Source organism: Dipodomys merriami, unplaced genomic scaffold (genome assembly GCF_024711535.1).
Source record: "Dipodomys merriami isolate MVZ:Mamm:240054 unplaced genomic scaffold, mDipMer1.0.p SCAF_31, whole genome shotgun sequence".
In the NCBI taxonomy this organism is placed as follows: domain Eukaryota; kingdom Metazoa; phylum Chordata; class Mammalia; order Rodentia; family Heteromyidae; genus Dipodomys; species Dipodomys merriami.
The window spans coordinates 1,985,273-2,005,587 of record NW_027204604.1 but is presented as its reverse complement, the minus strand read 5'-3'; the positions used below and the strand labels follow the sequence as shown (position 1 = coordinate 2,005,587).

The 20,315-nt window shown below is 39.7% G+C and overlaps 1 protein-coding gene across 8 annotated transcripts in view; it reads right to left on the bottom strand.

Moving 5' to 3' along the window:
- Esrrg (estrogen related receptor gamma) overlaps positions 1–20,315 on the bottom strand; it is a 612,729-nt gene that overhangs the window by 486,011 nt on the left and 106,403 nt on the right. The window contains exon 1 of one of the 8 annotated variants that reach the window (XM_070041496.1): positions 12,282–12,335. The exons of the other annotated variants lie outside the window; for them this stretch is intronic. The gene's annotated coding sequence lies outside the window, so the exon portion shown is untranslated. Of the gene's footprint in view, positions 1–12,281; positions 12,336–20,315 lie in introns of those variants that run through there. 8 annotated transcript variants of the gene reach the window in all.

The following is a 20,315-nucleotide window of genomic DNA, read 5'->3' as shown; positions in this document are numbered from 1 at the left end:
GTGAGGCCAGAGAGGGAGCTAGCGCATTCTATCAGAACTCAGAACCTCATGCATGCAAGGCAAGCGCTCTACTACTGAGCCACCTTCCCAGCCCCTAGCGCATCCTATCAGAGAGGTGTGAAGTCAGTAAGAAACAATGCTCCAAGAAAGTCAGACTCCCATTTTCTGCAAAACAAAGACACACCCATCCCAAAGCAGAAGGAAACACTTAGAAACGGCAGCAATCCCAAATCAACCCAATGCTGTCCACATTGCAATCTTCACTCCTACAAAACACTCACACCGTGTAACTCTTTTGAGGAGCACTGACCTGGTGTAGCCTGGGCAGGGAAATTACTATTATCTCCATTTTATAGATGAGTAACTTGAATCTCACTCCAGCAAAGGGGTTGTTCAAGGTTACAGAAATAAATACTGCACCCACAGAATCCAACCCCTTGCCTCCTGTGATTGTTCTAGAATATCTGCATAATGGCATATGCCTGGCAGCTAGGAGGGAAAGAAGATTCCCCTGGAAGCTGCCAGGGGAACACCTGACTGACTTAGCGTGTCTGCACCCTCTAGGCTGGTGCTGCCAGTGACTGCAGGAACTTCGGGATGGGGAGTAGGAGAGAGAAGTACAGATAATGAATTAAACCCCAGGGCATCACAGATGCCTGTGACAAGTTGCCAGGTGGAATAGCATCCCAAACTTCTACCTCCAGAAAAATTTTAAAGGTCTTCTTTTATTAATCAGGGACAGTCGCTCTTGATTTACCAATTAAGTCCACATCTCCAAGGTTTTGCACTGTGGCTGAGTTTAAAACAAATTCCACTTCCTTCTGTGATAGAGAGTTGTTTAACTACACCAGTGTTCCCCCACCCACTGCTGCCTGAATAAACATCTTCCTACCAGAAGCCAGGTATATTCTACAAGCTTAAAAACTCAAGAAAGACCTTTCCAAAACTTTCACTAGAGATTTCAGTGGTCAGCTGTTCCTGTCCTCTGATGTAGGCACACTTGGGAGAATTCTTCTTGCACATGCCCAGGTATTTATTTGGAAGCAATTAAAACACCCCTCTTCTCCATGAGAAGAGATATTTACTTTTGTTTCAACATGTCCCTACTCATTTCCTTGTCTGTAATTTCACCCTGCTTCCTCGTTACTAAAATGCTTCCTGCCCTAGTCAAACAGATCCACTTAAATTCTACTTATTTTAAACTAAATGTTGTCCCTTTTCCTCACTCTGAGCATATAACATAATTCACAGACCACCAGAGTATACTAAATATTGATTCATTGATTCCTTTAAGGGATGATCTAAAAAAAATGCCCTTTTTGTGCCAATACTAGAGCTTGAACTCAGAGCCTGGGCACTGTCTCTTAGCTTTGTCCATTCAGGTTGGTGCCATACCACTTGGGCCACACCTCTGCTTCTGGCTTTGTGGTAGCTAATTGGAGATTAAGTCTCATGGACTTTCCTGCGTGGGTTGGCATAGAATTGCAATCCTCAGATCTCAGCCTCTGGAGTTGCTCCCAAAATTGCTCTTTAGATCTCATTTTATAGCATGGTAGATACTGCACATTTTGGTTGAGAATGTCTCATGGTCAATATCACCAGATATGAGGCTCAAACTAGCCAAATCCAAAAGACTCAAAGCCACACATATCCCTAGGCACTTCGGTAAACTCATGGCTTCATCTGATTCGAAAAGTAAGCAATTAAAAAAATGGCAGATTATAAAGCCAACATAAAACTTCCCATTGTTATATAGCACTCTACTACTAAGTCAGTTCATCGTCTATTGTTTATAGCATTTGGCAAGAATATTTTAGGTCTGAAAGTTGTTTAAGAAATACTCAGAATGCCAAACCTCTACATCCATGTATCCCAGGAGCAGATTCCATGGATTGTAATTTTCAAATTTTAAATTGCTCTAACTTACACAACCATCAGACCAACCACAGGGACTTTCCTATAGATAGGGTACCAAAATGAAGAGAATTCACGGTAGGGGGAAGGAAACATCAGCTAATCTGAAGAGCAGAGATGATCACAGGCAGCGCAAAATGAGATGGGCAGATGTAGCCATTAGCACAGTTACCCATGAATAAACATACCCTCTTGCATCATTTTCATGTTTGTCTGCTCTCCCGTGTTGTATCTCTTTGGCAAAAAAGAGGCAATATATAAGTTTGAAAATAATTGTTAATCACAGTTTTGAAAAACATACTTTAGGAAAGGACCAAAACACCACAAATGTAGCGGAAATCAGGGGAGGGAAAGCAAAAAGAGAAAGAGACAGAGGGGTGGGGGGAGGAAGGAGGGAGAAAGAGGGAGAGAGAAAGAGAAAGAGAAGAGAGAGAGAGAGAGAGAGAGAGAGAGAGAGAGAGAGAGAGAGAGAGAGAGAGAGAGAGAGAGAGAGAGAGAGAGAAGCAGCTCAACCACCCCTGCAGCCAAAACAACTCAGTGTGGGAAGAGTCATATTGACGCATCTCTGAAGCCCAACTGACTTGTAAAATTATCAGAAACGAGGCGGCTGGCTCTGATTACCATTGTGATTTGGGGGTGTATTTACCCTTTGATAGAAAAATCTGTTCAAATGAGTTTCCACCCACACATGCCACCTCATCAGGAAATGTGCTAACAGTGATCAGAAAGAATGGAGTGTTGTCAAAGGTTATCTTTTCATTCAAAGGTCCAGAATGGAAGTCACAGAGAGAACTTCACCAATTCTACCCTGTGGGTAACAAAAGTCAGTGAAGGATAAGCTGAAGAAGTAAAGAGATTTTAAATAAAATAGCCAAAGGATGGCAGGGGGCAGGAAGGATGACCTTGAATAGAAAATTTGGGGAAATTCAATTAAGTTAGATGTGTGGCCACTGGGAAACCCAGGTAGGAAAAAAAGGAATCAGAAAAGTTGCATTCTCTTCTCTAAAATGCCAGTTTCTTACCTCTGTGCCCATTTCTTAAGATAGACCAAAGCTGAAAATGCAGAGAATCTTGTAGACATGTGTCAGAACCTGGGAGCTAATACACTCATGGACAATGCCCAGCAAGTTCCAACAAGCCAGATTAATTAATAGGCTATAAGGAGGATTCCAAGGCGACCCACCAGACACCATCCATGGGCAATACTATATGATCTGCTTACTATGTAAATATCTCTATACATGCAAAACCTTATTATAAATAACTCATTCCCCAGCTGCATACTCCACAGAGAAAAATGACACATTGCCTGACTATCACTGAAAGAAGCCAAGTCAAAGTGATAAATAAAATCAGGCTGTCTCTCCTGAATTTAGGTTTTGTTTGGGCATCTAAGGAAGTCCCAAATGAAAGGGGTGTTCTGTGGTATTCCATCTATGTGTTTACAGGTGGGCCCTACAATGCCAGAAAGCCAGGGTGACCTTGCTCAGAGCCTATCTGAGTGGTGACTTGGTAAACTGTGAACCATTGCATTGGCTCTGAGAAGAACAGGGGTTGTGATCTGCTAAACGGCTGCCTTTCAGCTCCTCTTTCTACTCAGTAACTGATTTATCCAGTGTCTGCATGCAAAGTATTTGTTCTGTATTCTTCTAAGCAGGTTAAAACGCTTCACTCTTTTTATTTGAGATCTTCTCCTTTCCTTGCTTGAGACTGAGTTTCTTCCCAGAAAAAAATGTTATAATCCTAATAAACATATCCCTCACTGTGGCTACAGTCCTTGAGTGACTCCTCTCCGATTTCCCACTTTCGACTGATATTGCCTTCTTCCCCTGGTCCTCAGCCTTCCCACTGTCTTACCCAGCTTCACCTTGATAATTCTGACTACGTGGCTCATTTGCACTACTCACAGCTTCAGTCCTGATTTTTTTTTTATCTAGCCTTGTTCTCTCTAGCCTTTTGTTCTGGTTCCTTTCCCTCTCTGTAGGATTTCCTGCTCCTAGAAGCCCACCATCACTGAAGCCCGGGTCATATCCCAGGTTTTGAAGTGTATAAACTCATTTGATTGGAGGAAATGTTTGAAGAAAAAGAATAGAAAAATACAAAATTCCAAATTAGGAGCAAAACATTGGATGGGGGCCCATGGAAGGAAGATGACCTCTGCTGCTTAAATTTCATCAGCTTTTTAATAAATTTGCCTCTGACTAGAACTCTATTATTTTAGTGGATGGCCACTAAAGGGTTTTTGGCTAATCTTCTAAGAAGCCTGTCTATTTCTATAGTACTTACGACTTTGTTTTTTGAGAATATGAGAATTTAATAAAACTTAAAAGTGTCTATACCCATAAGAGGCCTGAAATCAATATCTGCTGATGTAAATAATAAAAGTGATGATAAGATGGGATCAGATGAGTCCCAAATCTCTGATGCATAAAATTCGAAGTAAAAGAAGCTCATGAACCCAATTACTCTTTTAGAAACAGCTAGCAACACACACCTAGTTTGATATCATTTGAAACAGCTCCTAATCTGATAGTATTAGAGAGTCTTGATTGAGTTACTGATATTTGCAATTTAGTGAAGGTAAACTCAAAGGTTGAGTTTAGGCTAAAGGGACTGGAAAACATGGGTACATTCTCTCCTTTGCATCTGGTCACGGTATCTCCCCCAACCTCAGCCCTGGCCCCCAACCTGTGACCTTTAAGTAACAACACCTTGGCCAGGAAATTCTTGAGTCAATTCCATAGTCCAACCTTTGGACTTGAATCACAGTTTTCTTTCCTATGCGTTCTTTGAATATCACAGCATTATACACTTAAGATTTCTATTAGAGCTGGATGCTGTTGGCTCATATATATAATCGTAGCTACTCAAGAGGCTCAGAGGTAAGGATCATGGTTCAAAGAAAGCCCTAGGCAGCAAAGTCTGTGAGACTCTTATCTCCAATTAGCCAGCAAAGAGTCAGAAGTAGAGCTATGGCTCAAGTGGTAGAGAACTATCCTCCAATGGGAAAAACAAAAACAAAAACAAAAACAAAGCATAAAGAACAGCACCTAGCCCCTGAGTTCAATCCCGATTATTGGCATGAGAAAGGTGGGGGATAGAAAGATAATGAGAGAAAAAGATTTCTATTAGTTTGCTAAGACTCTGGTGACTTCAAAATAGAAATGTATTCTCAGCTCTGAAACTTAGTATTCAAGGTGTTGACAAAGCTAGTTCTTGCCCTGATCTGTGAGTAAAGGTTTATTCTAGACCTCTTATCTGGTTTGTAGGTGGCTGTCTTCTCTCTAAATGACTTCACATTTTCTTCCCTCTGTGTATATCTCTTTGTCTAAATTTTTCCTTTTTATAAGAACGCCAGTCCACATTAAATTAGGTACCAGTCTAGTGATTTCATTTGAATTTGGTTATATTTGTAGAGACTGTTGTCCAACAAAGTCACGTTATGAGACACTGGTAGTTAGGCCTCCAGCATCTTTCTTGGGGGAGATACATAATTTAAATTGTAACCAGGACTATCACTAGCTCTTTTTATTAGATTCTGAGAAAAAAGTTAAGTTGACCATCAGTAAGTTCATTGAGTAAGCAGATATAACCTTAGGGTGTCAAAGGAGTATTGAAAGAGTGCACACCAAATAAATAGTTAAGAATTGACAGAATGTTGAGTGACAATTACACTAAATTTGGTCAATATACAGTGACCTGTATAACCCTGTTCTTTTTTTCCACTTCCATGGCCATAGATGTTTTATTAAGTTAACTGGTGGTTTTTCAGGGCAAACTTTCCATAAACTGTAATCAACAACAGTTCTTTTCAATGTCCCTCTGGCTCCCAGGGTTTGTGGGTGAAGGGAATTCTGATCAATTATTCCTGAAATATGGGCTAAGGTCTTAGACACAGTTAACTCTCTGGATAAACGAAGTGAAAATTGTTTAGTGCTCTCTATGTGCACTCATTAGCATTCGTTAGCAATGTAAGGAACTAAAATGGACATGAGATCATTCTAACGGCAGGAGGAGCCCATCACTGTTTAGTGGGATGCCATCTTCTTGGATGGGTAATGCAAGTACATCACTCCACCTGCCTGCACCAGAGCATCTTGCTTCATCTCCTACCCTAACAATGAGAAGCTGGACCATTTGCATAACAGAAGGAAGGGAGAGGATGAACCCAATGTAGATGATCATAAAAATGAAGGATTACTAGGAAAGCAAAGAGAAAAGATGCATGCTGCTGACAACAGACACCCCTCCAGGTGAGTATGCTAGGAGAGGCCAGAAGAGTGCCTAGTCTCTCTACTTTCCCTTCTTCCAATCTACTTGGAGAATTCTTTGGCCTTTTGATTTTTTTTAACCCCCTTTCCCTCTTTCCAAAATAAAATTTACTTTTTGTGACTGCTGTGGGTGTTTGGGTTCTTATTTTAATTTATTTTAAAGTTTGATTTAAATTTGGAACCTGCATAAGACTTTTGACATTTATTTCTGGGGGTGTTTTCTAAAGCTCGATGAAGTGGGTGTTGATTGACAGGCAGGTTGCTATGGAAATAGCTGTCACTGCAGAGACTAAGGCTTTATTTCCTACTCTTCTTTTGTCAGGCAAAGGTTTGTGGGATATTTTAAAAATAGTATAAGTGTTCTAGAATTAATAGGGAACCATTCAGTGACTCTTTTCTAACATACCTACCAGAACCTGCAATTGTTTTCATTCTGTCCTGTTCTGTTCTTCATATGTACTCGTAATTTTTTGCTTTAAAACTAGTGGTTTCTGGGATTATTTCTCAGACTGAATGTTCCTCACATTTCCCTGATGATAATGGACTCTGTGAACTTACACAGTTAAAGAAAGTAAAGTAGTAAAAACAACAACAACATCAAAAACACTGAGCTATCTTCCTAAAGATGCTCCCAAATTAGTAGAAGCATGGACCTGAATAGCATGAATTTGGGGCTGTGTTTGCTAGTCCATTTCTACATGTTACAATTTTAAAGACAAAATTCAGAAGATGAGAAAAAGTGCCCATTAAAAAGAAAAGACCAGATGGACTATGTTAGACTGAAGGTAGGCCCAACTATTATTTCTACTCATTTATTTCTTTTCCACCTTTCGTAGTCTCTTGGAAAGTTGGGTATTTGGTTAAACAGATGCGGATCTCGAAACCAAATTCTAATCAGCCCCAAATCTCCAACTTCTCAGGACGACATTCATTACAGCCTCCAAAGCAATTGAAATCTGAATACTCTCCAAGCATCACACACACAAAAAGCAAAAACAGAGGCAGAAACCCTGTGGAATCATCTGCTCTGCAAATAATGAAGAGTGACCCTCGTCTAAACTCACTTTCCTCTGAACTCGAATCCAATCATCTACTTTCTTTAAAACAAGAGCCTCTCTATACTACCCCATACACTGCTCAGCACAAGGCTCTAGAGAGGTCAGCAGCTCGATTTCTGAATAGAGTTCAGGGGCTGAGTGTTTGCATTACTTTGTATTTCTCTGGCTGCAGTCAATTTCTGGCATCTCTTTATCAGTTTTGTTTAGCTCCCTTTCATATGAATGTCAAATTTTGCATTTGTTAAGGGCCATCTTGCAGACCCCTGCTGGAAAATCAAATTTTCCTACTTGGTAATGCTTCAGGTTTAGACTACCTAAATAAACATTATATCCATGGCTTGGAGGAAGTAAAACATATAGAAATATATGATTGTTTCATGAAACCTAGCTTAAACTCATATGATGACTTATCCCCCCACCATTGGAGGGAGTTTATAGGAGCTTGTTTTTTACTATACAGAAGCTCTATGTGTTTGTTGATACACAAAAATGCACTTAACTAAAAAATGGTCACATTTTCTTACCAACTGCGAACAGAAGATATAAACTATAAGATCTAAAAGATTAAAGAGGATCTTATGTATGGCAGAACATAGTGTGACATTTCAGGTATCCTAGATTTTTTTTAGCTATATTTAAAGGGAGAATGGACAGAAGGAGAAATGATTGGTCCCACCTTCTCCTTCCCATGGCTATAAAAGCTGATTTGGAAAGAAGACTGAAGTAAAGATTTAGTTCCCTGATTTACCTGCACAAAGCTCAAGTGGTTTCAGTTAGGTACAAATCAGAACAGATCAAAATGGTGGGGAAATGGAGAAGCAGCATATGGCTGAGTGAGAATAAAATCCACATAGAGGAAATAGTAAGCAGTGCAGAGATAAGAACCATAATAATGTAAGCTAAGATGATATATAACCTCTTTGTCACATATATATATATGTAAATGTGTATAGTTAATATAAAAATAGGTGTTGTCTCCTGCTTTTTTAAAGATGGTATATTGAAACACTTAAAGATAGGATTTAATAGGGTGACATCTGAATAAACCCATTATAAATATCATATGTCAGCACAATGGAAAATATGTTTGCAATTGTGGGACTATTTGAGGAAATTAGAAGTAGGAATAGGAGAAAATATTACAAGATGCTCAACATTGAAATACACTGCATCTGTGAAAAAAACCTACCACTAAATAAATTATCATCATCTTCATCTTTTTTATCTTCTTCTTGCCTCATTTTAAACTTTCTACTTCAGTTATCTTTTTTTTTCTCATCCTCGTTGCTTGGTACAAATATTTAGGATAGATCCCATTTTGGCATTCATTTCCTGTACTTATATATTTATTTATTTTACATACAGATCCAAGATAATAATTCTCAAGCACTTTCCTTACATTCTTCTCTCCTCAATTCTGCCCATCTTCCCCCAAAACTGTGTTCTGTCGACTGTTGGAATAAATGGATCCAGTTCAGCCATTATCATTAAAGTAATCCATCCACATCTATCTACAGACATTTTCCTTACATCTTTCTCCTTGACTCTGCCAATCTTCCCCAAAGCAAAGTGTTCTGTTGATTTCCGGTATAAATGGGTTCCGTTACGCTATTATCATTAGTCTAAGCAGATCCATGCACTATCTATATTTACCAAATGCATTCACAAACTGTAACTACCCACTTTGCACCCCGATGCTTGAATATATAAGCCTAGGTCCACGTAGTTTATCTTCACACAATAGAGGAAAACTGAAAATCCAATACATGAACTCTTTCACTGAGAGACATAACCAAAAAGCTTGTTGTCATTTTAACAGAGTACAAATCAATAAGTGATGCAGGGTTTTATGTTTTGGTAACATTAGGGTGTTGACTTCAGCAATAAGTATGCTATAGATCAGAAGTTAGGACAAAATGTTCTTCTACAGAACACAAGTAAAAAGCTTCTTATTTTAGAACTGTGCACATCAGTTATCTAGTGACCAGCTCTACCCATTTAACTGTCTTATGATGAAGTAGAAATACAATCTATTACTATCTTGCTTTTCTTTTTGCTACAGGTCTTACCCAGGGAGGGGGAAATTCAATATACATACTAGAAATTACCAATGTACAAGTACAGAACCATCTAATATAATAAAAACAACTCTTCTTCTCAGCCTCATTCACACTGAGAACAAATGAAAGTGTTATTATTCATATTGCTGTCAGACAGAATCATATCTGAGTCACATCAGTTACCACAGAATCTATCTTGAGTCTTTATTTACAAGATCCCTGGAGGAAAGAGAAGACAGAGCTCAGAAAGAAGGGAGGGTGAAGCTCATTCCACTACTTGAATGTTCACTGTCAGGATATTTGGGTTTATTCTTCTCTGAACTAATAAAAGAGAAGAAATTGGGACTTCATTTCAAGGTTGACGCTTTCCTCTATGCTACTGTAGGCAAGTGAGCTCAGTTTTATATGTCTCTTTTTCCCATGTATTTAGAATGGGGAGAAATAATTCTTCCAACATTAGAGCTCTGAGGAAAAGTTCATGGAAATAAATATTCTGAAAACTGTATTATTCTACTTAAGTATATATAGTTCATACTAATAGCTCACAATATAAATAGATATGGATATACAGATATAGATACCACAAAAATGACATGCCACCAGGCATGGTGGTTCACACCTATAATCCCAGCACTCAATGAGAACTGATCTCAAAAACAAAACTGGACAACACACCAAAGCTTATACCAGTGTTTATATAATCTTTCAGTTACAAACACAAAGCCATACTAAAGCCATTAATGCTTCTACAATAAAAGATACAAATATTGGCATTTAATGTATAAGCAAAAGAATATAAATAGCCCTATGTCAGTTAAGGTCAGATTTTACTGCCAAATAAGTTTTTGGCCAAATTCATAAAACAAATTAAAAAATAAAACCAACTTTTTTGGGGGAATTTCCAAATTACAGCTAATAAATTTTGCATCTGAACCGACAAACTGATGGCTATAAGCCATGTTTTCCTATGGAAGTAATGCTTATTAAATATCTCTCTAACCTTTTCTGCATCTCCCTAAAGTTTTCATAGTTCACTTTTCTTCTTGATCTCATATTTCCAGTTCTTCTTGTATTGGTAGTTCTAGAGTTTGAACTTGGGACTTGTGCTTGTTAGGCAGGTACTCTAGCAGTGAGCTACATCTCCAGCTGTTTTTGTAGTCTGGTTCTTTATTGTTTTTTTAAAAAAAGTTTATTGTCAACTGATGTACAGAGGGTTTACTTAAGTGAGTACATTTCTTGTCAAACCTGTTACCCGGTCCCCGATTTTTCTCCTACTTTCCTTTCCCCCAACCCCTCCCCAAGTTGTACAGTTCATTTCCAACATATTGTCTTATAAGTGTCATTATTGCATTGGTTCTCCCTTTGTCCTTTGTCTCATCATTTTGTTGTTCCCTTCCCTTCCCTAATTCAGATAAATGTATATCTAATACCCAGGGTACCAAAATTAAATACAATAACAACAGGGGATAAACCATAGGAAAAAGAGAAAAAAAACACAAAAGAAAGAAGAAATCACATAGTACATTAAAAACAACAACAAGGAAAACCCCATGTGTCCATGTCTTGGAGTTTATTTTGCTTAGTGTCATCTTAAATGGTCATATGTACATAATTATTGAGCGATTCCGCTTACTTGCTCTAGGATTCTCCTAGATGTATACTAATTATTACAAATGATGGAAACCATGGGGTCTATGTTTCTTTGGGTCTGGCTTTACTTCACTTAATATGATGTTTTTCCAAGTTTTTTTTTCCATTTCCTTGCAAATGGGGAGATGTCATTCTTTCTGATGGACACATAGAATTCCATTGTACATACATACATACATACCACAAACACATACACACACACACACACACACACACACACACACACACACACACACCACATTAGGCTGGTTATTTGAAAAATAAGAGTTTCACCTCCAGATCAAGCATATCCCTGGGCCTCAACCACTTATTTTAATTTTTTTCTAATTTAGCTGGGAGGACAGACAATCACCATGACATCCAGGTCTCAATGGAGACATTGGTGTCACACGCTTTTCTGCCCAGCCCAACCTTGAATTTCAAAACTCCAAATCTCAGCCTGCCAAAATAGCTGGAATTGTAGCCATGAGCAACTGGCACCCAAAATATCCAAAAACCTTCCATCATTCCGTTGGCTGCTTTTAAAACCTCTCCAGGATCTCCATAGTTAAGCCAGACTTTCTCCCATAATAGAATTAAAAAAATGTTTTCCAATATCAAGGGGCAGTTCTCCTGGTTCTGTCTAATTTATCTTCTTCTGCTCAGGTATGTATGCTCTTTTCTTTTTAAGTGAAGACTTCAATAGGCTACCACTCTGCTAAAAATCTTTCAATGTTCTTTGATAATTCTACTAAATGAAGATCTAACTCCATTTCTGGTCCTTGAACTCAGAGCCTGGGTAATGTCCCTGAGATTTTTTTTTTCTTAAGGTTAACATTCTACCAGTTGAGCCACAGCTCCACTTCCAGCTTTTGGGTGGCTGATTGGAGATAAGAATCTCACTAACATTCCTACCCTGGATGGTTTTGAACCACAGTCCTCAGATCTCAACCTCCTGGGTAAATTTTCTAATATAGTACACAAAGCATTTTGTGAGCTGGTTCCTTGCTCTTGTCTGAGCTTCACCTTCTTACTCAGCAACTCCTTCCCAATCCACAAAACCCACAGTGCAGCTAGCCACAGGACCTGCAGTTCCCTGAATACACAATTTCTTCCCTCTGTACCTCTGCTCACACGGCACTTTCGTTACAATTTCCTCAACAACTAGATCTGCCCATTACTTGTCCTTTCCACATTTTCTCGAACAAAATTTCATCTCTTGAGTTCATTCAAACCCCTTTAAATTTTTTATCAACCCCGCAGACAACATAAGGCTATTGTAATCCTACGTGAATTGTATCTCTACACGGTAAACACAGCCCAATTACTGGAGGTAATTATGTACCTACCTGTCTTCCTTGGTACTTCAAGTAGACATTTCCAGCCCAGCATTAGAGCAAGCACTTTACAAGGTACACATAGTATGCTCCAGCTCCTAAGAGTAAAAGTGATTCAAATAACTTTTCATCCAAGCTGACGTGAAAGGCATATGAAAAGCTACCACCCGCCAGCTTTAAAGATAGAGAAGGGTTCAGATGTCCTTTTCTAAGATACATTTTTTTTAGATTTGTTCTCTAATGGTGGCTCTCATGGAAGAATGCTAAATGGTCTCATGGTCGGATTAAATAAAATTCTCTACTTTTTACCTGACTTGATAAACTGAATTAGGAGTACAAGCCATTTAAAATGATGCTATGAAGAATAGACAAACATTAGAAATTTGGCCATGGAGCTCTTGTCCTCAGACTGGGAAACTTCCAGGTAAAAAAAGAGACAGGGAAAGACTTAGCAGTCCCTAAGTTTTTCCACATATTTGTGACTTTCACACCTCTTCCAAGTGAGAGATTTTTGTGTTGATAACATTTACCCAATACACATGCTATAGTTTAGATTGCAAATATCCCTTCCCCAAGGACCAGAGAGGTTCAAGGCTTGTCCCTAAAGTTAGTTCTCCTGAAAGGTGATAGAACCTGTAAGAGGTAAGGCCTAGAGGAAGAAAGTTAGGCTTTGATGGGGCTTGCCCTTGAAAGGGTCAATGGGTCTTGGACCCTTCCTCTTTCTTTCTTTTACTTCATAGCCAACATGAATTGAGAAGCTTATTCTTCTACCTCCTCACCAAAAGCAACAAGGTCAACCAATGGAAATAAAATAGTGATCCAACAAGCCTTTCTTCTTTGTAATTTGATTACAGCAGGTATCTTACTATAGTAACTGAAAGCAGACTGCTGTAGTATCTATGTTACCATAGACTTGTGAGATAAAGTATGTTCTGAGTCCAACAATGCTTGAAACATGCACGAAGACTCCTGATAGGAGAGGTTACCTGGACTAAAACATATATGTGAGGCACTCAAAAATGCTAATCAGGGAAGTTACTAATGGCTATATGCAAATGAACCTCAGACACATAAAAGAGATCAGTGAAGTATTAAGAAACACTGAGCTTGCTAGCTCTTTCCTTTCTTGCTTCTTTTTAGAAATGAGGCCTTCTAGTTCATCTAGAGGAATACAGAACACTCCAAAAGTGGTTCTTACTCATCCTCAGTGCCTAGTGCAGAGTCTGTCCCCACAGGACCTACTTAAGAGTGGCTTATTGAACAAAACTAACAATTTGAATTAGAAAACATAATGTTTAAAAACTTGCTTTTAACAACTTAGCTCTACATAAAAGGCATTCAGAATATACTCACTTTGGTGACTGGGACAGGGCTAAGTCATTGTTTTTACCACAATGGTAGTCAGAAGACCAGATCACCTGGCCAGAACTCTGGAATTCCTAATACCACTCCCTACGGACTCTTACTCAGGGGCTCATTCACAGCCAAGGACAAGTAGTATCTTCTGCTTCTCCTAGCCTGGTAATATGCATAGATTGCTTTGCTCAAGTCAATAAAATAGCATGAAAAACAAACTCTGAGAAACATGGCCCATGAATGATCCACACTAAAATTTTTTCTTCTTTCTTTTAAAGGTAGATGCTAATCTATTAAGGAGAGCTGGCATTAAAGAATATTTTTAATGGCAGTAATAACTACCCGAAGATAGAACAGACTTATTGAACTTCTGAGTTTAGTATATATTCATTTGTCCATCTGACAGTCTTGGCCTTTCTTCTCCACCTAGAGTGCAGTCACTAAACTTTAGAGATTCTCTACAGTGCTGTTTTACAAGGAGAAAACTGAGCCTGGAACAGTAACTTATGCAAGTTCACACACTACTCTAATACCCGAAGGGAAACACTGCTTGCCTTTCCCTCTTATCAGATCGTTGTCAGTGATAACAGCCTTACTTGAAATGGAAAAATGACCACTATCTTCTACCCTCCATTCTCAATGATGCAAGAAAGATTACAGATTTAGTGGGTCCCTGAACACTTGGAAGAGCCGGGTAGGGGATGGGGGTGGGGGGTGGGGGGATGGCGGGGAGAGAACCAGCAAGGAAAGCAAGAAGTGAAATGGGACTGATAATCCCTTTCTCTAATTTAAGCCTTATAAGGTACTGTTGAAAAAAAAAAAGTACAGATAAGCATCTTAAATCACGGTAAATTACACACTGCATGCTGGTGACTCGGTCATGGAAAATTATGAAGCTACGTGATGTCTCATTTGTTGTGCTGAAAACAAATGTAAATAAATTACTGGGAGAATCTCATTTACATTTTGAAATTCATCCTGCTGCATGACATGACTACCGATTTTTTTTTAAAGATACTTCAAGAAGAAATGCCATTCATTAAACCCAGATCATGAAGATCATGGTATGACTTTGATTTGGTGCAGGCTTTTCAAACCAAGAGAAAAAAACCTATGCTTTCCTAACAAGAGAAACACAAACACAGTTGCTCAGGCACCCAGTGATTGAGGAGAGGCCCAGTCAAACTTACTAAGCTCATGGTTGTTTCTCTGTTTCTAATGTCCAATCTGCTGCACCTCCCATTTGGAAAGCACACCCCAGAGCCACTGGTATTAAGACCAGTTCATTGCCCAGTCATGAGGATGGTTTGAGGGGAACCATTCATACTCTCTCACCCTATTCTACTCATGACCTAAGGCGGCTAGCAGGGGTTAATGGGACAGAATAGAGTTAACTGACTCCTGCAGGGATCAAGTCCATGACAGATCTCATTACCACTCTACTTTGACCAACTGAGCTGCACAGGCTGAACTCTCCTTGAATAGGGACTGGTCATGAAGTGGTACCAGTACTCTGCCCTAAGACGTAGCTCACCTGGAAAGGCAGACAGAAAATATAAGAAATTGATGGGATTTGAGTAAAAAGCCTTGAAGGGGCTTCAGGTCTGGTGTGGTTGTTAGACTTGTTGCCACGCTTAATTTATCCCATCCACCTCTTCCTGACTCCATCAAAATCACCCAAGGCAAAAGACTTATAAAACAGAGACAGAGAGTGAGAAGCAATGAGAGCAAATCAGGTAAGCACTTCATTCAAGGTTCTGAGACCCCTTATGGACAGTCTAGAATGTGGTAGTCTCTTGCTTCCCAAGGCAATTACACTCCACTTAACATTCTTTGTTCAACACTGCATTCTCCACATCAGATACCACTGCACATCCCAGTGCTCTGCTTTCCACTTGAGCTACAGCGCCACTTCCTGTTAGGGGGCTCTGCTTTCCAAGTAAGGGACAGAGACTCTTTTGCTCCACAGCTGTGACTATGAGCTCACTTCCCAGACCTTAAATTTCCTCCCATCTTTCCCCCCCCTTCTTCATTCTAAATAGCTATTGCCAAAAGTTGTCAAGTGTTACTTTCCACCCCCACAAGGGTGAAATACAACCATTTCCTAAATAGGGATATTATAGTATGCTTAGTCTCATCCACAGCAGAATATTTACATAAGCCTGAAGAGGTCTGAGAGTTTATTGGTTAAGGGAAAAATAAGCAGGCCATGAAATAATTATTTTTCATTGTGCCCTGCCAAAGCCATTCAAGCCAAAGGCTAAATTGAGCTGCTATTGTGATGATTTGAACTGTGGAGCCAAAAGTCTCTGCTGCAAAGCATCCCAGCTGTCCTAAATTTTGTTCTGATGGCTAGTTTTCATTCTGGCTCTGATTCTACCAAAAAAAAAATGGTCCCACAAATAGGAGGGTAGAAATGAGGCATTGTCCAGATCCACATCAATTACTGATTTAGGGCCATTCAGAGAACTTGATTATTAACAAATCACTTCCTGAAATTGTTATGACAGGATTCCCATATGTAAATGGCAGGGCCCTCATATGCACACAGTGAGGTAGGGAAATTAAAACTAAGACCTCCTAAATTTACTGGCGGTCATTTCTTTTAATGCTGATGTTCTTTATAGCAAATGAGCTCTTCTCAATGGTCCTCATGGCTGGGAATCTAAAGCCATAGCAGCCCCTTTGCTGACTTCAGGGGACATGGACCCTGTGCTTGCCTGGCACCTTGACTGGTATGTCTAGCAATGGTAGGATTACATAGCCAAATGAAATAACTCTTCTGGGGCTTTAGAAAGCAACATAAGCTCTGTTTGTTCAGTGCGGCATCTCCAGTATTCAGAGTGATATCTGTCTACTGTAGGCACCCAACCAAAATGTGATGAGTGAAAAGAAGGAGAAAGAAAAAGGCAGACTGTGGATTCCAGTGGGATTTGGGTACTAAGTTGGCCCTGTCTCCTAAATAAATATCCCTCTTGTGAAAAAGTGAGCATGTTACAGAGCACAGAAAATGGACCTTTTTTACAAAAAATTCAAACAAGTACTTTTAAAAATCTCTTGGCCAAGACATGCTCATGATGAAGAAAAGAAGTCAATGTGGTGTTTTAATTCCGTGCATTGTTTTTGTCCAAAGTTTGAGGAAGCCTGAATAAAAAATCACTGCCTTAGGCTTTTCTGAAATTTACCCTTTGATGAGAATAGTTTAATAAATGCCTTCACACCCATGAGACTGAGCTAGAGGATATAGGATGAGAGCAGGAGCCTTGGCTGGAAGGTTCACAGAGAAGCTCTGGGAAGCCATTGGCTGCACTCATGTGGGATCTGGAAGGACTTTCCTGGGATCTCAGGTTGCTACCATTTTTGTTCAGGCAAGTTTGATGTGCCAGCAAAACCAGGTCTTCAATGAAGGGACCGAATCTGCAGACACAGTGAGCATTAGTCTGAGTGAGGGTAGATTTTTGCTGCTTCTAGAACTCTTTGGAAGAAAGGCAAGCAAGTTCCCTTAAGTGCTCCAGTAAAGGCTTCCTCCACACATACCCAAACAACTCTGAAATTTTCTATCTTCATGACGCTCTCCTGGGACAATGACAAAGGTGTGACCTTCCTGAGTGTGGCACTGTCCTGACCCCAAGCTAACAACTGGGGACAGGGATGGGAAACATTTGCCTTTCATGCAATCCAGCCCTAAGAAACACTTTAACTGTGTCGACGGTGACGAAAAAAAATCAGTTTTCCCTGCTTGCCCATTAAGTATCGACTCCAGTAGGTCGATGATAAATCCCCCTTTGTGGTGAAGAATGAATAAGCAATATACACTTTTTAAATAGAGAAGTAGAGGATACAGTATAGACATTGACCAAAATCCCAAAGATATCATACATCTAAAGGTGTCTTTTCAAAACAAAATGGTGGTGTAATTAATGGTGGGGTACAACTGACACATGGTTTCTCAAAGAGACTGTGAAAAAGCCATGAATCAGGCTAGGACAGGTGACTGTCTTTTGTTACAACTGCTTCAATGATACCACATAGCTTAGAACCAAGAGGGAGCTTTGAGAATGCCCACTCCTTAAGCCTTCAGCCAACCCTTCTTAATCCCCATGTAAAGCATATCAGGACACAGAAGCCTGGAGCCATGACATCATTCAGTTATTCACCATCAAATGAATTGTTTTCTTTCCTTTTATTATTTACATGTCTACTCACATTGATCATCCTCCTCCCCACTCTAGAAGTGATGGGCTTTGAACTCAGGGCCTTGGGCTTGCTACACAGGTCCTCTACTATTTCACTACTCAATTCAATCTTTCTCTTCCTTTATTTCCCCCACCCTCACCCTCCCGCCACTATGCCCTAGGATTTATTTTCTAGGAGCTATAGGGATAATAATGCCAGACATTTATACAGCAATTACGATGCCAAAGAACCCTTCTGAGTGTTTTGATATTTGCCACCTCATTTATTCTTCAAAACAGCCCTGTAAGGTAGGTGCTATAATTATCCTGGTTTTATTGTAAATGAGCAAACTAAAGGCGTAGAGATCGTGAGTTAATGTGATTACAGAGCCAACTGGCAACAGATATATTTATTTAAAAATATGCTTCTTACTTTACAGATAAGGAGACTGAGGCAGGAAAAGTTTTAGTATCATGTCCAAGGGGTCTTGGCTTGTAAGAAACACCAGATTTGAATCAGGTTACCCATGTATAAACCTCATATTTCTCCCCAATTTCCTTATGAACCTGCTTGAAACACAAAGACTAGAAGACTTCCAGGATCAGGAACGATACTTAAAGCAAACAGCTCTACTTGATCTGGAGTCCATAGTATCATCAGGCTTAAAAACGTATTGAAAAATCTAGGAAATCAGGAAAAGTCATCTACATAGTGCTTTTGATTTGGGGAAACAAGGCAAATCTTGCTTAGCATATGTTCCTGGAGAATGATTTTGCCAGTTTTCAGTCATTAAAAATAAAGCTCGGTCGGGTGACATCTACTTCAAATAACTGTAGCCAAAAATAAAGCTCTTAAAAGAATAAAAAAAAAACTAAATAAAATCAGTCCAGTACTTTTGGTTCTAACTTCTGGGGTAAATCGATATTTATTGAAGAAAAAAGTAGAAGCACAAGAAAATTATCTCCTGTTGGTCAAGGACAGTGGGAAAAGTCAAGAACATTCTCAGGTAAGTGAAAACTCAGCCTACTCACCAAAGTCATTTATCAGTGAAAGAGGAGTTACTCCAAGCTTAACCTCTGACCCTTGACCTCTACTTTTATGTAGGCAAGATCCAATGCAGTCTTTTTCTACATTGTAGAAAGAGCCAGAACCAAAGTCAAATGTCCTGAAAAATGTTAGTGAGTACTCATTACCCTAATAAATCACCTCAAGGAAAGACAGCCTCAGAAGGCTTTAGCCTAGAAAACAGTACCATGTAATCCCAATACTCATGAAAGTTCCTTGTCAATGTGTTTCTCTATTCTCTCTCCTACATATTATCCCTATCTAGAATGATGCATGGCTTAAGAGGAGAGCAGAAATCTCTGAAAAAGGAAAATTCTTGCAAAACAAGAATCCTTGCAAAGCCAAGACCATGACCCCCAGCAGAGCACAACAACTCTTGCCCTACTATTTTCCAATGAGGTCAGCTTGCATGGGACTACACCCTGCCTTTAGTTTCCTGACCTCTCCTCTTGCCAGCTGGGCCCTGAGGACCTCTCTGAAACTCCTGATTTAATTCTTCTCTTAGTTGGAGGCATGGAAAGAGCCTGACCTGTAGCCTGGGTGACAGCTGTCCCTCTACCTGCCACTAGATTTCCAACTTGATCCAGCCCGTTGGCCAAATGGGACAAGAGAACATCTTTTCCTTTAAGGCAAAGGAAGACATGCCAACAAAGGCTTCATTTCAATTAAACTCAGCAGACGATCAGACCCAAATCGGCTTCATTTATCGGAAGAACCTGCGAAAGGCCAGAATTTTAAAGATACCACTCACCGTTAATTAAAGAGTCTGTAAAATGCCCATGAAATCAAGACAACTCACTTTTTCCCAAAGAAGAATGATGGGCTCTGGGAAGGCCAGGGTACCAGTTCCTTGGTTATTAAAAAGCCACCTCTGGCCTGAGTATGGCTGGGGTGGTGGGATGTTTTACATTTTATCACATATGTGACTATGCACTTGGGGGTATCTAATTTAGAGTGCTATTAATGTGTAGCCTTTTCTGGTGAACCTGCCTGAGGGATCGGTGACCCCCAAAAGTTGTGTTGAATATTAACTGCATTAACTTAGCAGCCCCACAACATACTGTTACACACAAACAGCCTACGGTGACTTACAGATGATTTACTTAGCAGAAAACATTCCATACAGAGCCCTGCTGTGGGCAAAAGAAAAAAAAATGCCCCAGAAGGAGACTCTTGTCAATCATGACTAGGCCCTACCATTTCTCAAATTCACCCACTTTAGGCACTAATGGTTTTATCCAATTGCTAGCTTTTTCTCTCACCACCCAAAACCTTTTTACCTTCTATGTTTTAATACCCATGTCACCCAATCCTTATGGAATCGCCTTCCTGTCTCCACACCACTGCTTCTTTGTTATAAGCATGACTTCGGCCCTTGCAATCACTCTTACAGAGTGGAATCAGGGTAATTAGAAATCGAGCTAAATCTTAGAGCCTGGAACCTTTATT